Raw genomic sequence first — 6,940 nt, forward strand, 5'->3', positions numbered from 1 at the left:
GAGTAAAACAGGTATCGGCGACAGTAGTCAAATATATTCAAATGTTTAGATTATGATAGCAACTGCGATTTCTAGTTCATAGAGAATACTGTATTTTATATTTTGGCGAGGTTTAAAAAGGACAAAATTAGCGAGTTTCTCTCCCGAGCCAATGAATACAGCTGATATTTTAAGACAATGATCAGGTATTCTATTTATCCTAACACATTTATTGAAATTAGAAATATTAAGTCAGAGATATCGACAATGTTCCAGGTATGTTTACCTGAACCATCGCCTTCGGGCACAGGAAAATATGCCTTCAGCTGTCAAAACAAACCAAGGGTAGGTAACGTACACACTGAAGTTTTCCGCAAGAAAATAAAAGTTTGTGAGCAAACAAGTTTTTGCCGATGCTGCACACATTTTCATTTTAAATCTGAGCCAGGCCATGTTTAGGTGTATATACATAAACTTGGCAAGCACCGCCCATTTCCATATAAGGAAATTTACATCCGGGTCATATACGAGAGGTCAAATGTCATTGGTCAGTAGGATAAATTTTGGCCCCTGCTCAGCCTCCGGGTACCCCATAGTTTACCCATTCTTGAAAAAACGACGCCATATTAGATTAGGAAAAAACAGACATTAGGAAAAACAAAAAATTTATACCAATCTTGGACAATATCTTTTGAAAAAGATTCATCAGAAGTGAAAGTGAAAGTCAATAGAACTTTAGCAGTGCATCAGCATCAAGAAAGTACAAAATCCCATACCCTTCCCACCCTGTAAGTGAAGGACTTTTGATCTACATATCTTTGTTGTTGTATTTTGTTTTAATTAGTAATTAAATATTTCTGTATTGATACCATTGTGAACTTTATGTACTTTTAGTTTATGGATCAGTCCAAGGTTTTCCAGAGTTTTTTTTTTTTTTTTTTTTTTTTTAATGTATACATTATGCATTATTAAATTTTTTATCTCTGGTTTTTAGCCCAGGACTGGGTCTTTATTTTATGCTGAATTTGGGCCGCTCACCTTTGCGGTTTACATATATTTACATTCCTTTATCTAATCTGGAATTATAAAAGAATTCATTATCATGCAAAATAAACTACAAAGGCCACTTTAACAAGAAAGTGTGCCATTTTCCGCCATATATATTTGTGTTTGAGTTTTTAATTCCATGCGCAAACAGAGCTTCACAGCATTGAGATGGATTAGGCCAGTGGTTTTTTAAACGAACACTAATGTTTGTTAATTATTTCTTATCACAATGCAGGGAAGGCAAAAATATAATTACCCATATTTTCAGCTCAACTTGTGGTTTCTTAATTGAAATGTACAACGTGCACCGTATTGTTAATTTCTTTTATGTGGGTGATATGTGTCTTTTTACGTTACATGAAGACCAAATTCCACAATTGGGTCATTAGTTGTTGGCGCAGACGGATTCCTTGTATAGCTGTCCGTCTCTACTAAATACAGCGTGCGTGCGTGCGTGCGCGTTCGTTCATTCGTGCGTGCAGCTGTAAATACAATCACTGGGACTGAGTAACTCATACAGCTGTAAATATAATCACTGAGACTGAGTAAATCATACAGCTGTAAATACAATCACCGAGACGGAATAAATCATACAGCTGTTAATACAATCACTGAAACTCAGTAAATCATACAGCTGTAAATACAATCACTGAGACGGAGTAAATCATACAGCTGTAAATACAATCACTGAGACTGAGTAATTCATACAGTTGTAAATACAATCACTGAGACGGAGTGATTCATACAGCTGTAAATACAATCACGGAGACGAAGTAATTCATACAGCTGTAAATACAATCACTGAGACGGAGTGATTCATACAGCTGTAAATACAATCACTGAGACGGAGTAAATCATATAGCTGTATTACAATCACTGAGACGGAGTAATTCATACAGCTGTAAATACAATCACTGAGACTGAGTAAATCATACAGCTGTAAATACAATCACTGAGACGGAGTAAATCATACAGCTGTAAATACAATCACTGAGACGGAGTAAATCATACAGCTGTAAATACAATCACTGAGACGGAGTAAATCACACAGCTGTAAATACAATCCCTGAGACGGAGTAAATCACACAGCTGTAAACACTGAGACGGAGTTAATCATACAGCTGTAAATAAAATCACTGAGACTGAGGCTGGGATAAGAAAATATTCTGAACAGTAGACTGGTATCAGGGGCTGCCAAAATGAGCTGAATAAATAACATGAAACCGAAAACAATATTGTAATACAACCTGACCCTGGCGATGTTTATCATCAGAAAACTATACGCCATTAATTCAGTTAACTCATCACAGGTAGCAATAGCTTTCCATGACCTAGTCTGACCGTACGCGTCATAAACGGTGAACATTCGGGACACTTAACTGAAGCAAGAATGGCATTGAGTTTTTTTCTTCACAAAACCCGAACTATTGTATAGCGACTTCCATTAGTGTGCATGGCATATAGCATAGATATACAGTCAACATGTATACACTATCATCGAAACATGGCGGCCCTGTGAGTCAGTGAAAACGCATAGCTTTCACCTAGGCGACCGGGTTTCGATTCATCGATCGCACGTGAACAAGTATAAGGGGTCGCTATTTGAGTGACAGAAAATAAACGTGATTAATTCAATTGCCATATTGCTTGCGATACAATCTTCTACAACTAGTCTATGAACAACTTATATAATATTATGAACAATAGATGCGTGTCGTCATAAAGTTCAACTGATATGCATTGTAACTTCCAAAAAGAAATTTCTGGAAGAAGAGACTGGATATTTAACATATTTTTATTATAATCAGTGTAAAAAATTGCAGCAAACAATATTTAGGTGTTTTGCATTTATACAAAAATGAACGTGTACGCATATAAACAAACTTATTTAATCTGACATTTTAAATCCTAAACACGAATGTTGTATTGTCCTTTGATGTTGACGCCACATACATATAAGTGTGATCTAAATATACAATACGAATGCTTTTAAAAATGACAAATTTTATCTGATTTTAACGTTAAAAATTTAAAAAAAAAACGATAGTATATTGTTTGGCCCTAAATGGCCCTAAATGGCCCTAGTTGTCGATGGGCCGTAAAACATAAACAAACAAACATAAAGTGTGAAAAAAGAAACTTAACCTTCATGAAAAGAACTATGAGGATAAGATGCAAATGGTTGTAAATATCATTAATTCTACTTTCTCAAAGTGAGTGCTAGGGTAGTGCTAACGGAACAACACACTAGAATATAACATTGTATCGATAATTTTATATATAAGCATGCGCTTCTCCTAAATTAGATATATAATCGGCCAATCAGAGAAATGTTATGACTATTCTTATCGACTTTGACTTTGACCTTTCGTGATTAACATTCTCCATGTTATTTCCAGCACGACTAAGTCTTTTTGGACGTCATATATAATAATCAGGTTTTTATGCGATTAAACAGCGAGTATTTTTTTGTTTTCTATAAATTAATCTAAACAAAATATCTCTATCCTTCAGGTTTCCAAACCCTGAATGCGATTCTCAAACGTTGTAGTACTCACCGATCAGAATCAGGGCTGAAATAACGCCAGACAGTACGTTTCCAAAATAAGCAGCCATACTCCTTGTTCACTATAAAGCCAAGACGTTAACCACAAATGCAACAGTGACTAGCATTCCGATACTGGAGTAGTGAAATTAAATTTGTTAAATGCAAATCCTAGTTCTACAAGGCCTCTAAGTCAATAACGATGTAATTATTTAGGCTTACAGCGTTCGTGCTACCAGATACGTTGAGCTATCTTGAGGAGATTGAGAAGGAACTGTCGGCAGCTCATTCTGCTGCCAGTACTGGTCGATACGTTATCTCATTATATATCAAAGTACACGCTTCAATGTACCCGTTAATCGCATTATGTCAGTGTAGAAGACTGCAGGTAAGTATCTACCTATGTCGAACAGTTATTGTCAGCATTATTAGATAAAGTATGGACTATTATGGAATCTCAGAGACATTCATAGAGCCTTTGAGGAAAGCCTGAATCTTAATATCAACACAAAGACACAGATCGGTGAAAGACCAAGTATACAACGTACGACTTTGCTAACTCCGAAGTGTGGACACAAGCCTTAAACGCATTTCGATGTATGCGTCTGTGAATTGTTAATATTATACCTGTAAAATAGAGTGCATTTGAGTATTTATTTATTAAACAGTGCTCTATTGTTATACAAAACACATATCATCGTTTACGTAAACATAAAATATGTCAAAGTCATCATCGACACTGGGAGCAATTACTTGACAATTGTCAACACACATAGACAGTATAGGTCATGGCATTAACATTCATAACCACAAATACATGTAAAAACAAAATATGTGTTCTCTTAGTTGTGACGCTTAGCTTTTGACCGGCGAAAGAGACTGTGTATTACATATTGTATGAACTGTATTCGTTTAATGCTTAAATGTATGCGAATCTCAGAACCACCGAAACCTGGGAGTACATGTAATAATACAGTCCCCTGTATCAGTATACATAACACGTACAGCGTTTGAGCACAAATAAAACATTATCGCTTTATGATGCAAAACTGGAAGTACAAGTTGAAGTGATGCAGATCAAACCGATTGTAAGACGCAACATGTGTTTCCTAGGAAATAATGAAGTCTTCAGCGCCCGGTTTTTGCTACTTTTAAATGATATCCCTCCGCAGTAAACGTCGCCCCGCCAGTGGGTGAAACCGATCCCAAGGAAATTTCATTTACCTTGTAGTATTCAATTTCTGCTCTGCAACTATGGCAAGCCAAGTTGTCATATATTCACGGAGCAACGTTGATCCAGGATTTTACCAAATTATATAAGATATCTTTATAAGATATCATAAACTTTATAAGATATCTTACATAATAAATGAGATATATTATATACTTATATTCTTTATAATATATAAGATATCTCATAACAGATATAGGATAACTCATATGATATATAAGATATCTCTTAAAAGATATAGGATATCTTATATATTATATAAAGATATCTTATATATTCTAAAGAAAATTAAATAAGATATCTTATATATTTTATAAGATATCTTATATATTATATGAGATATCTTATAAAGGAAAGTATATAAGATATCTTATATAATTCGATTATAAGATATCTTATAAAGAGATTTGAATACGAGATAATGAACTCTCCTCCGCTCGATGAAGGAGCCGAGATGAAGCTGAAAGTAAATATAATGGTTTGAAGCAGATTTATAATTGCCATATATCCATGTTTGCTCGAACACGGCATCTGTTCTGTGCCTAGCCGATCCTGCCTTCCAATAAAACGGAAGTTACCTTACAGAGAGGGAAGTCATTCTCGAGATTTTAGGTTTTGCCGATCCCACGAGAGTCCCGTTCTTTATAAGATAAATTATAAACTTTTCTGTATAAGTGTGATATCTTATATATTATATAGGATATCTTATATCTTTTATGAGATATCTTATATATGATATAATATAGCTTATAAACTTTAAATAAGATATCTTATAAACATAAAGTATATCTTATAAACATAAAGTATATCTTATAAACATATAAGATATCTCATTAACATATAAGATCTCTTATATAATTTGGTAAAATACTGGGTCAACATTGTTCCGCGAATAAATGGCAACAACTTGGATGGCCATATGCCACATCAACTTCGCTAGCAAACGACTCGTCTGTAATGGCGCTTATAAACAATGTATTTCTAACGTTATGGTTAATTGATTCGTAACGTTGCTTTAATTTCATGAAAACTAAGAATAAGCTGTAATAAGCTGTTGAACATGTTTGTCATTGTCTGACATCCACGGTTGATTTCACTACGCTACTACGCTACATTTATCACTGCGGGTCAACTCAATGAAAACTTATTGTTTTAATAGAGGCTATTTAATTGGCTCCGTCAGATATTCCCACCGAAATTTCAGATAATATACGCTTTATAGAAGCTGCAATTAAATGACAGTAGCGTCGAGTGATTTCGAAAATGGGAAATTTAATATCAACGAGTTTAAATTTGTTCAACCCTTTATCGGAATATGATTGATACTTCTTTGTTTGACAGATATGTCTTCCTCTTCCTATCAATTAAAACAGGTCTAGGTGGTGGGAAAGCCACGTATCAGTAGTTTCTGCCTATGCAAACACTTGTCTTTCAGTTTTTGCGGCACATGATCCCAATACGTCAAATGTGCTAATAGTGGGGTTACGCCCAAGCGTAAGTCTGGTCCCATCGCCCCGTCTCGATATCATTGTCTGTATCGATACCTGTCTGGTTGGCCCCAGTCGTGGGAATTGGTCCAAGGTCAACAGTAGGTCCAGGTGTTAAGCCAGTTATCAGTCTTGTGCCTATGTGAACACAGTCAGGTCATTCTTCAATTACAGTGGTACGTTTAACTAATTGATGCACATATCATATGCTACTCACACTTAGCCTGTTCCTATCACCACTAAAACATTGCCGTACTAAGTTATACCCATTCAAAACACTAAAACGCTTAATTAGGACTTCTTGCCAAATATATCATAGAATCTGCACGCCTTCATGGGCACAGCCATATTGTTACATGTTCTTTTTATACCAGCGATTATGCAGGTTTGTTTAGCTAGGAACATTCTACACTGACAAAATCATTGTAAATACAAAAACGTAGTAGTATACTGTCCTTTGACTAACGAAATATAGACAAATGCAACTACACATTAAGTACATATGCATATTTTGTAAGTACTTGCGTTATATTCGATCGCATTAGTTGCATTAAAAAACGTGTCTCTCGTCAGGAATATTACCTGTAATGATCAATGCAAGTGTACTTCTTGCTGATTTTAAATTATAGAACAATAAGTTATATTTCTTTA

The sequence above is a fragment of the Pecten maximus genome, chromosome 5 (genome assembly GCF_902652985.1).
Source record: "Pecten maximus chromosome 5, xPecMax1.1, whole genome shotgun sequence".
Classification (NCBI taxonomy): Eukaryota; Metazoa; Mollusca; class Bivalvia; order Pectinida; family Pectinidae; genus Pecten; species Pecten maximus.